Source organism: Sus scrofa, chromosome X (genome assembly GCF_054392235.1).
Source record: "Sus scrofa isolate SSC_HxYL_T2T_F1_AM1 chromosome X, Sscrofa_HxYL_maternal_Yorkshire_Landrace_v2.0, whole genome shotgun sequence".
In the NCBI taxonomy this organism is placed as follows: domain Eukaryota; kingdom Metazoa; phylum Chordata; class Mammalia; order Artiodactyla; family Suidae; genus Sus; species Sus scrofa.
Window position 1 is genome coordinate 73960756 of NC_139401.1, and position 20648 is coordinate 73981403.

Genomic DNA, 20648 nt, shown 5'->3' on the forward strand with positions numbered 1-20648 from the left:
TGGTACCTCATTGTAGTTTTGATTTGCATTTCTCTAATAATTAGTGATGTTGAGCATTTTTCCATGTACCTATTGGCCATCTGTATGTCTTATTTGATGAATGGTCTATTTAGGTCTCCTGCCCATTTTTCAGTTAGGTTGTTTGTGTTTTCTGTCATATTTTTAAAGTAAACATTTTAGTTCTCTTCTTCTCCCTTCCTAGTAGCTGACTTTCAGCATTCCAAAAGTTTTGCCCTTGGCTTTCTTAATTCCCTTATTTTACCTCTCTTGTGCCAGTTTTCCACATCTAACTAGTTCTTTGTCAGCTGAGCCCATCCTCCCAAGAAACTCGACCTTAAAAGACTAAAAAATGATAATACAGGTCTTTTTGGTCCGAAGGCTCCTAGTCTCTTCCATATAATCAAGAAATTGCCAAAGAACTATGATATTATGAAATAAAACATGAATCAGCCAAATGCCTTAGACAATCTACATGCAATTAATCAGTGTCAGTGCCCTTATATATTATTTTCATTGTCAGAAAAAAAAATGACAGCATTTCTAGGTAAAATTAAACAAGACTGAATGAAAATTCCAAATCTGTCTTAAGATAGATAACATATAAACTTCATGTATTGATATGTGAACCAATGTAATCAGTAAAATTTTTATTTTGCTTAAGCTGTTATTTTGTAAGATCCATGTGACTATGATCACGAATTTTGTAGGTGTCAAGAAATACTAAACCATTGGCAATGTGGCAATATAAAGTAAAACATGAATCTTTAAGATTCTTGTTTAACATTTACCAGCTTTAGCACCACTTTTCTGTGTTCTTGAAGGCTTAGAATAAGTAAAATACCATGACATTTTAATAATAATTATTGACTTTATAATGCTGCATATTCCCAAATTCCAGCATTAACTTAGAAGGCGTTGAGTATAAAACTAAAGTTTCCTATTGCATTAGCATCCTTAACACAAAATGGAGCATGATAGCCAGAGTTTGTTTGTTTTGCTAAGATGGGAAAGCCTGTCTGTAAAGTTTGTGGCAAGGTCCTCACTTCTGATGCTATTTTTCTTCATCAGGAAGTCTTTGGTACCTTCCTTCAGCCTGGCCTCATTTACTCTCTCAAACAGAAATCTCTCAAAATTTATTGTTGGTATGTAGATAACACTCCAGAGTTTCTAGAGTTAGCCCTGTGTTTTTAATTAAGTATAATTTATTTACAATGTCATGTTATATATTCTTTTTCAAATTCTTTTCCTTTATAGATTGTTACAAAATGTTGAGTATGGTTCCCTGTGCATTTTATTTATTTTTTTTCTGACAAAGACTTTATTTTTTTCTATTGTAGAACAAGGTGACCCAGCCACACACACATATACATTTTTCTCTCACATCATCATGCTCCATCACAAGTGACCAGACACAGTTCCCAGTGCTGTACAATAGGATCTCATTGCCTATCAACTCCAAAGGCAATAGCCTGCATCTATTAACCCCAAATTCCCAGTCCATCCTCTTCCCTTCCCCTCCCACTCCCCCCTGGCAACCACAAGTCTCTCTGTGTTCATGATTTTTTTTATCTGTGGAAAGGCCCATTTGTGCCATATGTTAGATTCCAGATATGTGCTATCATATGGTATCTGTCTTCCTCTCCCTGACCTACTTCACTTACTATGAGAGTCTCTAGTTCCATTCATGCCACTGCAAATGGCATTGCTCTGTTCTTCTTTATAGCTGAGAAGCACTCCATTGTGCACATATACCACATTTTCTTAATCCAGTCATCTGTCAATGGACATCTAGGTTGCCTCCATGTCTTGGCCACTGTGAATAGAGCTGCAATGCACATATGGGTGCATGTGTCTCTCTCAAGGAAAGTTTTGTTTGGATATATGCCCAAGTTGGTATTGCTGGGTCATATGGTAGTTCTATGTATAGTTTTCTAAGATATCTCAATACTGTTTTCCATAGTGGTTGTACCAGCTTACATTCCCACCAACAGTGCAGGAGGGTTCCATTTTCTCTACACCCTCTCCAGCATTTGTTATTTGTGGACTTATTAATGATGGCCATTCTGACTGGTGTGAGGTGGTATCTCATGGTAGTTTTGATTTGCATTTCTCTAATAATCAGTGATGTTGAGCAGTTTTTAATGTGTATCTTCTTTGGAGAAATGTCCACTCAGATCCCCTGCCTATTTTTTCAATTGAGTTGTTGGCACCTTTGCTGTTGAGTTGTATAAGTTGTCTGTATACTTTAGAGGTTAAGCCCTTGCCAGTTGCATCATTTGAAACCATTTTCCCCCATTCTGTAAGTTGTCTTTGTGGGTTTTTTAATGGTTTCCTTTGCTGTGCAAAAGCCCATCAGCTTGACTAGGTCCCATTGGTTTATTTTTGCTTTTGTTTTTGTTGCTTTGGGAGACTGACCTGAGAAAACACCTGTAAGGTTAATATCAGAGAATGCCTTGCCTACGTTCTCTTCCAGGAGTTTGATGGTGTCTTGTCCTACATTTAAGTCTTTAAGCTATTTTGAGTCTATTTCTGTGCATGGTGTGAGAATGTGTCCCGCCTCATTGATTTACATGTGGCCGACCTGTGCATTTTATATTCTGAGTCTGCCACCTATGACTTTTGGAATGTTAATTTCCTCATCTATAATATAAAAATAGTTATATTTTATTCTTACAGTTGTAAAGATTAAATGAGATAATATACAGTATTTAATATACCACAAGAAACAAAGTAATGTTCAGTAAAAGGAATTAGCATTTTATTGTCAAGAGCAGCAGCAGCAGTAGAATAATTATAATAGTAGTAATCATTCTAGTTGCTGTACTTTTTGTCATAGCAAAATGTTATGTCATAGCAAATGGGAACTCTCCAAGCAGACACTTAGCTCACTGATTGAATAATTCATGTCTCATTTGTACTGTTTGATAGTTTCTTATGGCATTTTAAGAAAAGTGAAAGTATCATGATTTTCATTATTTATAAAACTAAATAGATTGCTCCAGTGGTGGGTATGAGTGTGTGTTTTTATGTGTGTAAGTGAGTGTGTATATATATTCTTTATGGAATTTATTCCACAAATGTATTATGAAGACTTAATATAAAAAGTGTTTTATTGTGAAAATAGTAAAATTTTTATAGCACTTCAACTTTAATATAGATCTTAATATCATTTACTGTCTAAAATAACTTTAGGATTTTTCCCCTTTATTACAATGCACTTAAAGTAATACTTTCCAAAAAAAGTAAAACACAGTGTTTTTGGTTATAGTTTATTTCATTTTTTTTGAATAAGGATTTTCTTAGTTATCCTTTGTTTCATATAAGACACAAGAGCTAAATATTTTTTTAGTGGCATAGTAAATATGCATTTTTCTAAAAGATATAGTCATATATTCCATTTTATTTTTAGGAACGTTTAAGAGAATGGATGTTTAATTAAATGTTCACTGTGTATTTTCTAATTTAATCATCAAATAGCCATATGAAGTATATATTATCAATAAACCTCCATTTCATAGATAAGAAAACTAAGGTACAAAGATTAAGAAATTTGTCAGAACTAAGTTTACGAATTATAGATACAGATTTAAGCCCTGGTATGTTAGGATTCTGAGACTATCATATTCTTTCTCTACTGTATCATTCTGGTTTCAGTGTTTATTGAAGACTTATAATGTTTGATGTACATTTACATACTACATTCTCTCATTTTAAATTTCATAGCATCCATAAGGATAGATATTATACACATTTTTATAAATGAAAAACCTTAAGAATTTAAGTAATTTACTCATGATTCCATAGCTATTAAATGGCAGAGCTGGAAATTGAATTTATATCAGTTTAGTATTCCAGAACCTAAAATATATTACACCTTTTAACCCAGATAGATAATGAGAAATGACCACAATCCAGTAATTCTTTGTGTCATTAGTAATATTTCAACATGATCCCTTTTATTACAAAGTTTAAAATTTGTTGCACATTAAAAGTTTAATACTGGTTAAAATCCTGATTTTATATTCTTTAGTCCATTTGACATAGTACAGAGATAGTAATACCTGAAGAAAAATGGTTCCAGAAGTATTCTCAAATATATCAGGAGGTTCTTTTGATTTACCAAATATTTGATTATTTTAAAAGCCATTCAGTATTTTCCAGTGTTGTTAAATATGTTATGCATAGTAGTATAAATGTCTTTATGCACAATAATGAAATACCCATTAATCAAATCCAGTATAAAAGTACAAAAAAAGTACAAGAGAGAGAGAATGAATGAATGAATACCTTTATCCTTCCTGGTCTTGAAATTTGGAATCACAAATTTAAAAAAAATACTAAAACTACAACCAAGAAAAATATAAACTCTTTTAACATGCTTTTCTTTTAATTACTGTGTTTCAAGTCAATAGAATTTTCTAGATAATCTATTTAAATGCCAAAATATCTAGTACTTTGAAACATATTTGATGTCATGTTTTCATGCTTTCTAGCTTCCCGATATACTTGTTATTGTTGCATCAAACTGACATTTTCCCACCCAATAATTTAACTTTTACATATAAAAAATTTCTCAAAGTTGGATGATCATTGAAGTATATGCAAACTTTCTGACATTCTATACTTTCTGATCAAGGAAAATTATTCTGCTTGGTAGTAGAATATACTAAAATAGAAACATAATTATAACTTTCTGATCAAGGAGAATTATTCTGCTTGGCAGTAGAATATACTAAATTACAAACATAATTATAACATATAATAATAGCTTTAAAAGCATTCCAATACTAAATATAAGCTTCTTTGTACTTGGTTGGCTATTACTATTCTTTACGGTGGATTTCTTATAAAGAGTAGCAGTGAAAGGTTGAGGATAGCAAGGATTTGAAGAGTAGACTTGTTAAAATGAGACTTCTGTTTGTTTTTTTTAGTTTGTATAATGATTTTTATTTTATTCCATTATAGCTGGTTTACAGTATTCTGTCAATTTTCTACTGTACTTCTGTTTTGTTTTGTTTTTTTTAAAGCAATAAGAGGAGTATTTTATTCACATTTTGTGGCAAGTATAGGCACCTAACAATATGTTCAAGGTGGTAAAGAATAGTGGTAAAAATTGACAATGTCTACAGAGATCAAAAAAATTTTTTAGGGCCACACCCACAGCATACAGAGGTTCCCAGGCTAGGGGTCCAATCGGAGCTTTAGCCACCAGCCTATGCCAGAGCCACAGCAACACCAGATTGGAACCACGTCGGTGACCTACACCACAGGTCACAGCAACGCCAGATCCTTAACCCACTGAGTGAGGCCAGAGATCGAACCTGCATCCTTATGGATGCCAGTCAGGTTTGCTAACAGCTGAGCCATGATGGGAACTCAAAGAGATTAAAAGATTTTAAAATTTCAAGTTGAAATGAGAGAATCCACTTGGTACTAGGATAACAACAGTAAAGATAGGGTATCATAAGGAAAACAAAAAAGATTTCAAAAGTAGCGATGAGTTTATATCAAAATGTATCCATAAAGAACAGGATAGGAATTAAAATAGACTGCAAGTTATAAACACCCAAGCTGAAAAATAAAAGTAAGATTGGAAAATATGGGAAAAATCTTAAATTTAGAAAGAATAATGAAAATGCAGGTTCTCAGAGGAAAAGTCCAAAAGTTATAGGGATATAGATGCATATAGTATTCTGAACCTAGGGCTTGATTTTCTAAATAGGTCTGGAAAGCACATTTCCAAATTGAGGAGGCAAAAAAATAGGTATGAAACATGAAGTAGTGCCTTGACATTTGCCAGAATTTTATGGACTAACTGGTCAATAAACAATGAGGGAACTTCATCTTGAGGTTAGAGCACATAAAAATTGGGCACAATAATAACCATAACTACATAGTTTGATTTATCTCATAACGAGAAAAATTAGATCAGAATTACTGATGTCATATAACACTAAAAAGTCAAATGAATCAGAGCCTTTATATTTTCTAATTCTCTGTCTAATCTAAAGCAACTTTGGGAAGTCATTTTTATATGAATTAGCACATGTATGTAGCTTGCTGTGGGGCCTGCTTTAATTAGTTGAACAAGAACCATTTCTTTTTTTATTTTTTTAATTTTTTTTATTTTCCCACTGTACAGCAAGGGGATCAAGTTATCCTTACATGTATACATTGCAATTGCATATTTTCCCCCACACTTTCTTCTGTTGCAACATGAGTATCTAGACAAAGTTCTCAATGCTGCTCAGCAGGATCTCCTTGTAAATCTATTCTAAGTTGTGTCCAATAAGCCCAAGTTCCTGATCCCTCCCACTCCCTCCCCCTCCCATCAGGCAACCATAAGTCTTTTCTCCAAGTCCATGATTTTCTTTTCTATGGAGATGTTCCTTTGTGCTGGATATTAGATTCCAGTTATAAGTGATATCATATGGTATTTGTCTTTGTCTTTCTGGCTCATTTCACTCAGCATGAGAGTCTGTAGTTCCATCCATGTTGCTGCAAATGGCATTATGTCATTCTTTTTTATGGCTGAGTAGTATTCCATTGTGTATATATACCACCTCTTCCAAATTCAATCATCTGTTGATGGACATTTGGGTTGTTTCCACGTCCTGGCTATTGTGAATAGTGCTGCAATGAACATGTGGGTGCATGTGTCTCTTTTAAGTAGAGTTTTGTCCGGATAGATGCCCAAGAGTGGGATTGCTGGGTCATATGGAAGTTCTATGGATAGATTTCTAAGGTATCTCCAAACTGTTCTCCATAGTGGCTGTACCAGTTGACATTCCCACCAGCAGTGCAGGAGGGTTCCCTTTTCTTCACAGCCCCTCCAGCACTTGTTATTTGTGGACTTTATTAATGATGGCCATTCTGATGGTGTGAGGTGGTATCTCATGGTAGTTTTGATTTGCATTTCTGTTATAATCAATGATGTTGAGCATTTTTTCATGTGTTTGCTGGCCATCTGTATATCTTCCTTGGAGAACAGTCTATTCAGGTCTTTTGCCCATTTTTCCATTGATTGATTGGCTTTTTTGCTGTTGAGTTGTATAAATTGCTTATATATTCTAGAGATTAAGCCCTTGTCAGTTGCATCATTTGAAACTATTTTCTCCCATTCTGTAAGTTGTCTTTTTGTTTTCTTTTGGGTTTCCTTTGCTGTGCAAAAGCTTTTCAGTTTGATTAGGTCCCATTGGTTTATATTGGCTCTTATTTTGTTGCTTTGGGAGAATGACCTGAGAAAATATTCATGAGGTTGATGTCAGAGAATGTTTTGCCTATTTTCTCTTCCAGGAGTTTGATGGTGTCTTATCTTATATTTAAGTCTTTCACCCATTTTGAATTTATTTTCGTGCATGGTGTGAGGGTCTATTTTCATTGCTTTGCATGCAGCTATCCAGGTTTCCCAGCACCACATGCTGAAAAGACTGTCCTTATCCCATTTGATGTTCTTCCCTCCTTTGTCAAAGATTAATTGACCATAGGCGTCTGGGTTTATTTCTGGATTCTCTATTCTGTTCCATTGGTCTATATATCTGTTTTGGTACCAGTACCACACTGTCTTGATGACTGTGGCTTTGTAATATTGCCTGAAGTCTGGGAGATTATGCCTCCTGCTTGGTTTTTGTTCTTCAAAATTGCTTTGGCAATTCTGGGTCTGTTGTGGTTCCATCTAAATGTTTGGATTGTTTGTTCTAGTTCTGTGAAAAATGTCATGGGTAATTCGATAGGGATCGCATTGAATCTGTAGATTGCTTTGGGTAGTATGGCCATTTTTACAATATTAATCTTTCCAACCCAGGAAGGATCATGGAATATCTTTCCATTTATTTACATATTCTTTAATTTCCTTGATTAAAGTTTTATAGTTCTCAGCATATAAGTCCTTTACAACCTTGGTCAGGTGTATTCCCAGGTGTTTGATTTTTTTGGAGGTGCAATTTTATTTTATTTTATTTTTTAATTTTCTCTCTTTTTTAATTACTCAATGAATTTATTACATTTATAGTTGTACAATGATCATCACAATACAATTTTATAGTATTTCCATCTCACAACCCCACCACATCCCCCAAACCCCCAAACTGCCTCCTTTGGAAACCATAAGTTTTTCAAAGTCTGTGAGTCAGTATCTGATCTGAAAAGAAGTTCACTCTGTCCTTTTTTCAGATTCCACATGTCAGTGAAAGCATTTGATGTTGTTTCTCATTGTATGGCTGACTTCACTTAGCATGATAATTTCTTGGTCCATCCATGTTGCTAAAAATGCTGGTATTGCATTCCTTTTAAAAGCTGAGTAATATTCCATTGTGTATATGTACCACATCTTCTTGATCCACTCCTCTGTCAATGGACATTTAGGTTGTTTCCACATCTTTGCTATTGCAAATAGTGCTGCAATGAACATTGGAGTACATGCGTCTTTGCGAGTCATGGTTTTCTCTGGATAGATGCCCAGGAGTGGGATTGCTGGATCAAATGGGGTGCAATTTAAAAGGTATTGTATTTTGGTATTCCTTTTCTAATATTTCATTATTAGTATACAGAAATGTGACTGATTTCTGAATGTTAATCTTATATCCCACTATTTTGCTGAATTTGTTGATCAGCTCAAGTAGTTTTTGGGTTGAGTCCTTAGGGTTTTCTATATATATAGTATTATGTCATCTGCATACAGTGACAGTTTTACCTCTTCTCTTCCTATTTGGATACCTTTTATTTCTTTTGTTTGTCTGATTGCTGTGGCTAGGACTTCCAGTACTATGTTGAATAACAGTGGTGAGAGTGGGCATCCCTGTCTTGTTCCAGATTTTAATGGGAAGGCTTTCAGCTTTTCTCCATTGAGTATTATATTGGCTATGGGTTTGTCTTATGTTAAATGGCTTTGATTATGTTAAGGAATGTTCCCTCCATACCCACTTTGGTAAGAGTTTTGATTATGAATGGATGTCGGACTTTGTCAAATGCTTTCTCTGCATCTATTGATCATGGGGTTTTTGACTTTCCTTTTGTTAATGTGGTGTATGACATTGATTTGCATATGTTGAACCATTCTTGTGGACCTGGGATGAATCCCACCTTGTCCTGGTGTATGATCTTCTTTATATATTGTTGCGGTTGGAAAGCTAAAATTTTGGGGGGAATTTTTCTGTCTATATTCATCAAAGATATTAGCCTATAGTTTTCTTTTTTGGTCGTATCTTTGTCTGGTTTTTGAATTAGGGTGAATGTAGCATCATAGAATGTCTTTGGGAGTGTCCTTCTTCAATCTTTTGGAAAAGTTTAAGGAGAATGGGTTTAAGTTCCTCTTTTGTATGTTTGGTAGCATTCACCTGTGAAGCCATCTGGTCCTGGACTTTTATTTGTAGGGAGTGTTTTTTATGACATATTTAATTTCATTTTGAGTGATCAGTCTGTTCAGTTGATCTATTTCATCTTGATTCAATTTTGGCAAGCTGTAGGTCTCTAGATAGTTGTCCATTGCTTCTAGGTTGTCAAATTTATTGGCATATAGTTGTTCATAGTATTTTCTCATGGCTTTTAGTATCTATAGTATACGTTGTGACTTCTTTTCCATTTCTTATTTTATTATTTGGGTTTTTTCTCTCCTCTTCTTGGTGAGTCTAGCCAGAGGTTTGTCTACTTTGTTTACCTTTTCAAAGTACCACCTCTTGGTTTGATTGATTTTGTCTATTGTTTTTTGAATCTCTATTTTATTGATTTCCTCTTTGATCTTTATGATTTCCTTCCTTCTGCTGACTTTAGGGGTTTTTTTGTTCTTCTCTTTCTAATTCATTTTGGTGGTGGGTTACATTATCATTTTGAGATTTTTCTTCTTTTTTAAGGGATGCCTGTATTGCTATGAATTTCCCTCTGAGCACTGCTTTTGTGGCATCCCATAGATTTTGAGTAGTTGTGTCTTCATTATCATTTGTCTCAAGGTACTTTTTAATTTCCGTCTTGAGTTCCTCATTAACCCTTTGGTTGTTTAGTAGTATGTTGTTTAGTCTCCATGTAGTCAGTTTTTCTCATTGATTTTCCTGTGGTTGATTTCTGGTTTCATGCCATTATGGTCAGAGAAGACTCTTGAAATAATTTCTATACTCTTAAATTTGTTGAGGTTAGCTTTGTGCCCCAGTATGTGATCAATTCTTGAGAATGTTCCATTCGCACTTGAGAAGAAGGTATATTCTGATTTTTTTGGATGCAATGTCCTGAAAATATCAATTAAGTCTAACTTTTCTATTGTTTCCTTTAGGATCTCTGTTGCCTTATTGATTTTCTGTCTAGAGGATCTGTCCATTGATATGAGCGTGGTGTTAAAGTTTCCTACTATGGTTGTATTCCCAGCGATTTCTCCTCTTACATCTGTTGGTATTTGTTTTATGTATCTGGGTGCTCCTATAGTAGGGGCATACATATTGATGATTGTAATATCCTTTTCTTGAATGGATCCTTTAAGCATTAGATAGTGTCCTTCTTTGTCTTTCTTTATGGCCTTCATTTTAAAGTCTACTTGTCTGATATGAGTATTCCAACTCCTGGTTTCTGGTCTGGTCCATTGGCATGAAATTTCTTTTCCCATCCCCTCACTTTCAATCTTGAAGTGTCCTTTGCCCTAAGGTGCATTTCTTGTAGGCAGCAGATTGAAGGTTTTTGCTTTTTTGTCCAATCTGCCACTCTGTGTCTTTTGATTGGAGCACTTAGTCCATTGACATTTAAGGTGATGATTGATAGATATGTGTTTATTGCCATTTTAAACCTTGTTTTCCAATTGTGACTGTCTCTCTTTTCTTCTTTTATTGGTTGGATGGTTTCCATTTCTTTTATGCTTGAGTACTTTTATTTTCAGTTTTTGTGAAGGTAATGTTTGGTTTTGATTTGCGGTTGACCTATTTTTTAAGCAATTTAATCCCTTCCTATATCTGCTTGCTTTTGCCTGATAGTCATATATGCTCAGACACATCATTAAAATAAAAAAAAGAATCTATATTTTCTTATTTTCCTTCCCCACATTCTATGATTTTGATGTCTTTTTTTTTTTTCATCATCTTCATGTTTATATCTGTATGCTGGCATATTTAAGTGATTGCTTTCCAATTGTGGTATCCTCCATCCTAATTCTTCTTTTTTTCTTTTTTTTATCTCTGTCTTTTTTTAATTTAGAGAAGGCCTTTCAGTATTTCTTTTAGAATGGGTTTAGTATTGCTGTACTCTTTTAGCTTTTGGTTGTTAGAGAAATTCGTTATTTCCCTTCCTAATTTAAATGATATTCTTGCTGGATAGAGTATTCTAGGTTGCAAATTTTTTTCTTTTCAGCACTTTAAATATATCTTGCCACTCCCTTCTCTTAAAAGCAGCAAGGACCTGCAGGAAAGTGGCACAGGCTACTCCTAGTTGCAGGGCCCTAGGAAATGGTAATAAGCTCTAGGCAGATCTTCAAGGTGAGCAGAGCATTTGGCAGTAGCAGCAGCAGGTTGCGTGAGTTCCCAGGGGAGTGAGAGCAACAACAGCTTGTGTTCAATTGCAATGCCCTCTGCTGAGGTGATGGGAACCATAGGTGGTGCCTGTTCAGGGATTCCTAGTGGTAGCGGGCCAGGACCATCTCTGGAGTCAGTGCTAACTGTGGTGTTTTGCCCCCACCACCTGTAGACCATGCATGAAGCAACCCATCTTACTTAGCACACATAGGAGGTGCTGTACAGGCTGTTCCTAGTTGCAGGATCCTGGGAAGTGACAGAGATTAGTCATGTGGGTACTGCCTGGAATGATTGGCAGTGGCAGCAGCAGGGCAGGTGTGTTCCCAGGTGTGTGAGAGCACCAACAGGTGGTATTCATTCACAATGCCCTCTTCTGTGCTTCCCTTGAGGTGAATGTGGCCGCAAGTGATTTTTGTCCAGGTAACCCCAGTGGCAGTGGGCCATGCCCACATCTGGAATTAAGGATAACTGCAGTGGTTTGCTGCCACAGCCTGCATACCACACAAGAGGCACACTGTCCCACTTAGCCCATGCAGGAGGTGCTGTACCAGCTGTTCCTAGCTGTAGGGTCTTGCGAAAGGACAGTGACCAAGTGTCTGGGGGTTACCCAGAGTAATTGGTAGTGGAAGCTGCAGGAGGGGTGTGTTCCCAGGGGAGTGAGAACAACAGTGCATGGTGCTTGGTTGCAATGCCCTTTTTTTCTTTTTTTTCTACCCCTTGAGGTGACCTGGGTTGCAGGTGGAGCCCACTCACAGGCTCCCAGTGGTGGAAAGCTTCATGCTTAGCCCCCTATGTGCTTAGCCCCCTTATGCCCTTAGCCCACACAATAGGTCCCTGGCCACTTGTAGCTTGCACAATTTCCCTTAAATGAGCAAGAGGCTTCTCGCCACCCATAGCCTCTGCAGAGCTGCCCTGCCCTCTAAGCCCGTTGGCACGTGCACACTCCAGGGCAGGGAGTTTCCTATGGCAGCCCACCCCTCCTCCTCTCCCTTACCCAACAATGGTGCCTTGCCTCTCCTGTGGGTCCAGACCTTCTCCCGGGATCCCTCTGCCATGGTGCACTGCTCCTTAGCCCCTCATGCTATCCCCAGCTCTCTCCTTGGGAATGACCTTTAGAGCCAGAGTCTCAGTGCCCAGCCCCCAACCGAGCATCTCAGGCTGTGGTGTCCGGGCCAGTGGTTCAGATGGTCTGTGCAGCTCTCACTCTGCTTTGCTGTTCTCAGTCCAGCCGCTATGCTTTTCTCAGTGACTTTGATGTCCTGCCAACTCATCTGATCTTTCATCAGTTAGGTGGCTTCCCAGGATGTGGGTTCCTTTTCTCCTTCACAGCTCCCTCTTGGGAGTGCTAGTCCAGTCCTGATTCCTTTTCTCTCTCTCGTTTTCTTTTGTTCTACCCAGTTATGTCAAGAGTTTCTCGCCCCTTTTGGAGGTTTAAGTTCTGCCAGCATGCAGTTGATGTTCTGTGTGAGTCGTTTTACATGTAGATGTGTTTTTTTGATGTGTTTGTGGGAGAAGGTGTTCATGACCTCTTACTCCTCCATCATCTTGCTCCCACTCCCCATTTCAAGTTATACATTATGGTAGTACATGATATTCAAAATGAAAAGGAAGATAAGTACTCAGTCTCCAAACGTGAAGGAATCCTATAAACACAGTTGACCTTTGGAGTCTTACCTATAACATAAACCACTGATTAACACGTATTTTGTATGTTATATGTATTATATACTGCATTTTTTTATCATTTTAGGGCCACACGTGTGGCATATGGAGGTTCCCAGGCTAGGGGTCGAATTGGAGCTGTAGCTGCCAGCCTATGCCACAGCCACAGCAATGTGAAATCCAAGCCACATCTGTTACCTATACCACAGCTTATGGCAATGCCAGATCCATAACCCACTTAGCAAGACCAGGGATTGAACCTGCATCCTCATGGATACTAGCCAGGTTCATTAACCACTGAGCCACAACAGGAACTCCTATATGCTGTATTCTTAAAGTAAGCTAGAGGAAAGAACATATTTAGAAAATTATAAAGAAAATATGTTTAGAGTACTATACTGTATTGATATCAAAGTATAAATTGTCTATTTATAAGATGAATCATCCGTCAGTACCCACATTAATATTACCCTTATATAACAGAAAACACTGTAGATATTATACATGTTACTAACACCAGACATCAAAAGTGAAAACATAATGTGAATAAGAAATTCTTAGTTCCCGTCGTGGCGCAGTGGTTAACAAATCCGACTAGGAACAATGAGGTTGCGGGTTCGATCCCTGCCCTTGCTCAGTGGGTTAACGATCCGGCGTTGCCATGAGCTGTGGTGTAGGTCGCAGACGCAGCTCGGATTCAGCATTGCTGTGGCTCTGGCGTAGGCCGGTGGCTGCAGCTCCGATTTGACCCCTAGCCTAGGAACTCCATATGCCACAGGAGTGGCCCAAGAAATGGCAAAAAGACAAAAAAAAAAAAAAAAAAAAATTCTTGTTTTTATAGGTAGAAAGATTCGCACATTGATAACGAAGATGCAGCAATACGATTGCTTTCAGTAGCCTAGCCTGTACTCTAATGAATGAATCCTTATAAAATTTTTGAGGAATACAGTATTATAGACATAGTCATAATACAGTATTGAAAACATTGTTACATTTAAAAAAAGTATGTGTGATTATAGGTTGATATGCAGTTTTTACAATTGAGAGAGGTGTACTATACAGTAAGATAATTCTTTGTAAGCTAAATTATAAATAAGAAAACTAATGCATTATTAATCTTATATTAAATATCACTCATCTTATGCCTATGTAATGATAGGCTGTGTACTTCAATACAAATCTTGCACATGAGGTTCTACGTGATGAATGCTTAGACAATGATGATGACACAAAAATTTCTCAAACACTTCTTTCAGTACAGTTATTAGATTTTCACACAAACACACATATATGTAACAGATAAGTTTTTTTTGTCTTTTTTTTTTTGTCTTTTCTAGGACTGCACCCGTGGCATATGGAGATTCCCAGGCTAGGGGTCTAATCGGAACCGTAGCCACCAGCCTACACCACAGCCACAGCAATGTGGGATCTGAGCCACTTCTGCAACCTACATCACAGCTCACGGCAATGTCAGATCCTTAACCCATTGAGCAAGGCCAGGGATTGAACCCACAACATCATGGTTCCTAGTCAGATTCATTAACCACTGAGCCATGACAAGAACTCCCAGTTGTTTATTAACTCTATGTAAAGATGATTATTCACTATTTATTAAGTGTAGGTGAATCATCAGAAAGGCCTTCATCCTCATATTCTTTGTGTTGAGTAGGCTGAAGAGGAGGAGGTTGAGAAAGCGTTTTTCTTGCTGTCTCAGGAGTGTCAGAGGAAGAAGAGCTGGAGACAGTTGGAGGGGAGGCAGAGAAGCAGGTACACTTGGTGGTGTAACTTTATGGAAATGCATTGTAATTTCAGTCTTACTTTTTCCCTTTTCCATTTCTCTAAAAATGTTTCTATCTGGTTCCAATTCTTTTTCCACCATTTGCTTTAGTTTTGGTGCCTGTATCATAGAAGTGTCCATGTTGTAAGAGAAGTAAAAAGCAGTCTTGAATAATCACCACCCTTCTGCAAGTCTGTCAAAATCAATTTTAGTTTTGGCACTGCTTTTTTTCTGCATTTTCTTCCTCATCATCTGGCACTGCTTCTCAAGCACTCATCTCCATCAAGTTGTCTTCCGTTAATTCCTCTGGTGTGGTTTATATTAGCTCTTGAATTTTTCCAAGATCCATATCTTAAAACCCTTCACCCTCTACTTTTTTTTTGCCATATCCACAGTCTCTTTCAAGATTTTTCTGATTGGCTCTGTCAAAAATTCTCTGAAGTCATGCACAGCATCTGAACACAGTTTTCTCCAGCAAGAATTTATTATGTCAGGCTTGATGGATTTCATGGCTTTTACTGTACCATCAATGATAATCCTTCCAGACTTTTATGAATTTTTTCTATTGGGGTTCTCTTTCATAATGTTGACAACCCTTTCCATAGAGTACCATTTGTAATGAGCCTTAAAGGTCCTTATGCAATCCTAATCTACCAATGAATTAGAGTTGTGTTTGGGAGCAAGTAGATCATCTTGATGTCTTCATTGTTGAATTCTTGGGGTTCTGGGTTTCCAGGGACATTGGACAATGTCAAAGGAAAATTCAAAGTTAGTACCTTATTAGTAATGTACTAACTTTGGAAACAATCCTAAAAAAAAGGGTTCTCATCGTCCATGACTTCTTGTTGTACAACCAAAAAATGTACAGCTGGTGCATTTCATTTCCCTTCAAGACTCAGGGATTAGCAGCTCTATAAGATAAGGACAGTTCTGATTATAAATCTGACTACATTTGCACTAAACAGTAGAGTTAGCCTGTCACTTCCTGCCTTATATCTTCATGCTTGCTTCTCTTTCTTACTAATAAATGTCTTTTATGGCATTTTTTTTCCGGAATAGGGAACTTTTGTGTGCATTAAGAACCTATTCAGACAGGTATCCTTTCTCCTCAATGATTTTCTTAATTTTGTATTAGAGTATAGTTGAATTAGATTTCTTCTGTACAGCATAGTGACCCAAGTGTGTGTGTGTGTGTAAACTTTTCTCATCCTATCTTCCATCATGTTTTATCCAGGGATTGGATAAAGTTACCTGTGCTATATAGTAGGACTTCATTGCTTATCCATTCTAAAAGTATAGCATCTACCAACCCCAAATTCCCTTTACATCCCACTCCCTCCCCATCCCCCTTTGCAGCCACAAATCTATTCTCTATGAGAGTCCGTTTCTGTTTTGTATATAGATTCATTTGTGTCATATTTTAGATTTCACGTGCAAGTGATGTCATATGGTAAATTTCTCTTTCTGACATTTCAATTAGTATGAAAATCTCTAGTTCCGTCCATGTTGCTGCAAATGCCATTATTTTGTTCTTTTTATGGCTGAGTAGTATTCCATTATATATATTTATCACATCTTCTCAATATATTCATATGTCAGTGAACATTTAGGTTGTCTCCATGTCTTGACTATTGTGGATAGTGTTGCAATGAACATAAGTGTGCATGTACCATTGAATTATACTTTCGTCCAAATATATGCCCAAGAGTGGGATTGCTGGATCATATGGTGGTTCTATATTTAGTTTTCTGAGGAACCTCCATAATGTTTTCCTTAGTGGTTATACCAATTTACATTCCCACCAACAGTGAAGGAGGGTACCTTTTTCTCCACACCCTCTCCAGCATTTGGTGTTTGTTGACTTCTTAATGATAGCCATTCTGACTGCTGGGAAGTGGTACCTCACTGTAGTTTAGATTTGCATTTCTCTAATAATTAATAATGTTGACCATTTTTTATGTGCCCATTGGTCATCCCTATGTCTTCTTTGGAGAAATGTCTATTTAGATCTGCTGCCCATTTTTCAGTTGGCATTTTTTGTTGTTGTTGTTGAGTTGTATGAATTGTTTTTATATTTTGGAGATTAGTCCCTTGTCTTTTGCTTTGTTTGCAAAGATTTTCTCCCATTCTGTGGGTTGGATTTTTTTAATGGTTTCCTTTGTTGTACAAAAGCTTTTGAGTTTAATTAGGTCCCATTGATTTATTTGTGTCTTTATTGCCATTGTCTTTATTTATTGTTTAGAAGATGGATCAAACAAGATATTGCTGTGATTTATGTCAAAGAGTGTTTTGCCTGTTTTCCTCTAAGAGTTTTATAGTATCTGGCCTTGTATTTAGGTATTTAATCCATTTTAAATTAATTTTTGTGTATGGTGTTAGATAGTGTTCTATTTTCATTCTTTTATATGTAGCTTTCCAGTTTTCCAAGCACCATTTATTGAAGAGACTATCTTTCTTCCTGTATGTTCTTGCTTCCTTTGTCATAGATTAGTTGACAATAGGCACTTGGCTTTATTTCTGGGCTTTCTATCCTGTTCCATTGATCTCTATGTCTGTTTTTGTGCCAGTACCATATTGTTTTCATGACTGTAGCTTTGTAGTATTTTCTGTAGTCATGAACCTTGATTCCTCCACTTTCATTTTTCTTTTTTAATATAGCTTTGGCTATTCTGGGTCTCTTGTGTTTCCATACGAATTTTAAAACATTCTGTTCTAGTTCTGTGAAGAATGTCCTTGGTAATTTGATAAGGATTGCATTGAATCTATAGATTGCCTTGGGTAGTCATTTTGACAATATTGAATCTTCCAATCCAAGAGCATGGTATATCTTTCCATCTGTTTGTGTCATCTTTGATTTTTTTCAATCAGTTTCTTATAGTTCACAGTATAGCTCTTTTGTCTCTTTAGGTATTTTATATATTTTTCTCCTAGGTATTTTATTCTTTTTGATGTGATTGAAAATGGGATGGTTTCTCTGATTTCTATTTTTTCTTTTTTTTTTTGTCTTTTTAGGGTCACATCCATGGCATATGGAGGTTTCCTGGCTAGGGGTCTAATTGGAGCTGTAGGCACTGGCCACAGCTGCAGACACAGCCATAGCAACACCATATTCAAGCCCTGTCTGCAACCTACACCACAGCTCAGGGCAATGCTGGATCTTTAACCTGCTAAACAAGGCCAGAGATAGAACCTATGTCCTCATGCATGCCAGTCAGATTCATTCCCACTGAGTCACAGTGGGAATTCCTGATTTCTCTTTCTGATCTTTCATTGTTAGTACATAGAAATGCAGTTGATTTCAGTGTATTAATTTTGTAGCCTGCAACTTTGCCAAATTCATTGATGAGATCTAACAGTTTTCCGGTGATGTCTTTAAGGTTTCCTAGGTTTAGTATCATGTCATCTGCAAACAGTGACAGTTTTACTTCTTCTTTTCTAATGTGGATTCCTTTTATTTATTTTTTTTCTCTGATTGTCATGGCTAGGACTTCCAAAAATATGTCAAATTATAGTGGTAAAAGTGGATATCCTTGTCTTGTTCCTGATCTTAGGGGAAATGTTTTCAATTTTTCACCATTGAGAATGATGTTAGCTGTGAGTTTTTCATATATGGTTTTTATTCTATTGAGGTAGGTTGCCTCTATGTGCACTCTGTGTAGAGTTTTTATTAGAAACGGGTGTTGAATTTTGGCAAAAGCCTTTTCTGCATCTATTGAGATGATCATATGGTTTTTATTTTTCAGTTTGTTGATGTGATGTATCACATTGATTGATATGCAGATATTAAAGAATCCTTGCATCCCTGGGATAAATCCCACTTGATCATGGTGTATGATCCTTTTAATATATATTTGGATTTGGTTTGCTAGTATTTTGCTAGTATGTTGCTGAGGATATTTGCATCTATGTTCATCAATGATATTGGTCTGTAATTTTCTTTTTTTGTGGTATGCTTGTCTGGTTTTGGTATCAGGGTGATTCTGGACTCATAGCTTGAGAGTGTTTCTTCCTCTGCTATTTTTTAAACAGTTTTAGAAGAATAGGTATTAACTCTGAATGTTTGATAGAATTTGCCTGTGTAGCCATTGGGTTCTGGATTTTTATAAAGTTTGTAATCACATTTTCAATTTTGGTACTGGTGATTGGTCTGTGTTCATACTTTCAATTTCTTCCTAGTTCAGTCTTTGTAGATTGTATCTTTGTGATAATCTGTCCACTTCTAGGTTGTCCATTTTATTGGTATATAGTTGCTTATAGTAGTCTCTTATGATCCTTTGTATTTCTGTGGAATCTGTTGTAATTTCTCCTTTTTCATATCTAATTTTATTGATTTGAGCCCTTTCCCCTTTTTTTTTCTTGATGAGTCTAGCTAAGGGTTTATCAATTTCATTGCTCTTTTCAAAGAAACAACTTTTGTTTTCATTAATTTTATTGTTTCCTGTGTCTCTGTTCCATTTATTTCTGCTTCGATCTTTATGATTTCTTTCATTTTGCTAATTTGGGCTTTTCCGGTTCTTCCTTCTCTAATTATTTTAGGTCTAAGTTTAGGTTGTTTATTTGAGCTTTTTTCTTCTTTCCTGAGATAATATTGCATTGCTGTAAACTTCCCTTTCAGAACTGCTTTTACTGTGTCTGGGTTGTATCTTTGTCATCATTTTTCTCTATCTTTTGATTTCCTCTTTGATTTCAATGATCCACTGGTTGTTCAGTAGCATACTGTTAGGTTCCAGAAGTTTGTGAGTTTTTTTTCCTTGTGTTTGATGTCTATTCTCATAGCATTGTGGTCAGAGAAAATGCATGGGATAATTTCTACTTTTTAAAATTTACCAAGGCTTGATCTGTGGCCTAAGATATGATCTATCATGGAGAATGTTCTAAGTGCTCTTGAGAAGAATGAATATTCTGCTTATTTGGTATAGAAAGTTCTATAAACATCAGTTAAATCTGTGAGTTCCCTTCATGGCACAGTGGTTAATGAATCCGACTAGGAACCATGAGGTTGCAGGTTCAATCCCTGGCCTTGTTCAGTAGGTTAAGGATCTGGCATTGCTGTGAGCTGTGGTGTAGATTGCAGATGTGGCTTGGATCCCGCATTGCTGTGGCTCTGGTGTAGGCCAGCGGCTACAGCTCTGATTAGACCCCTAGCCTGGGAACCTCCATATGCCATGGGTGCAGCCCTAGAAAAGGCAAAAAAAAAGACGAAAAAAAAAATCAGTTAAATCTATCTGATCTAAGGTGTCATTTAATGCCTGTGTTTCCTTGTTGATTCTTTCTGGATTATCTGTGTCTTGATGTAATTGGTATGTGAAATTCCCCCACTGTTATTGTATTGCAATCAATTCTCCTTTTATGGCTGTCAACAGTTGCCTCATATATTGAAGTGCTTCTATATTAGGTACATATATATTTACAATTGTTATATGTTCTTCTTAGTTTGATCTTTTTATCATTATGTAGTGTCCTTTGTCTCTTGTGATTTTATTTTAGAGCTATTTTGTCTGATATGAATATTGCTACTCTTACTTTCCTTTGATTTCCATGTGCATGTAATAATCTTCTTACATTCCCTCACTTTCAGTCTGTGTGGGTCTGAAGTGGGTCTATTGTAAACAGCATATATATGGGGTCTTTTTTTTTAATCTTCTCAGCCAGTCTGTGTATCTTTTTATTGGAACATTTAATCTATTTACATTCAGTACGATTATGGATAATACGTATTTATTGCC

General features: G+C 36.5%; 1 protein-coding gene across 5 annotated transcripts in view; it reads left to right on the plus strand.

The window, feature by feature from the left end:
* TENT5D (terminal nucleotidyltransferase 5D) overlaps nt 1–20648 on the plus strand; it is a 90751-nt gene that overhangs the window by 17988 nt on the left and 52115 nt on the right. For 3 of the 5 annotated variants that reach the window (XR_014834755.1, XM_085006779.1, XM_085006781.1), the window contains one exon: nt 14815–14912. The exons of the other annotated variants lie outside the window; for them this stretch is intronic. The gene's annotated coding sequence lies outside the window, so the exon portion shown is untranslated. The remainder of the gene's footprint in view (nt 1–14814; nt 14913–20648) is intronic. 5 annotated transcript variants of the gene reach the window in all.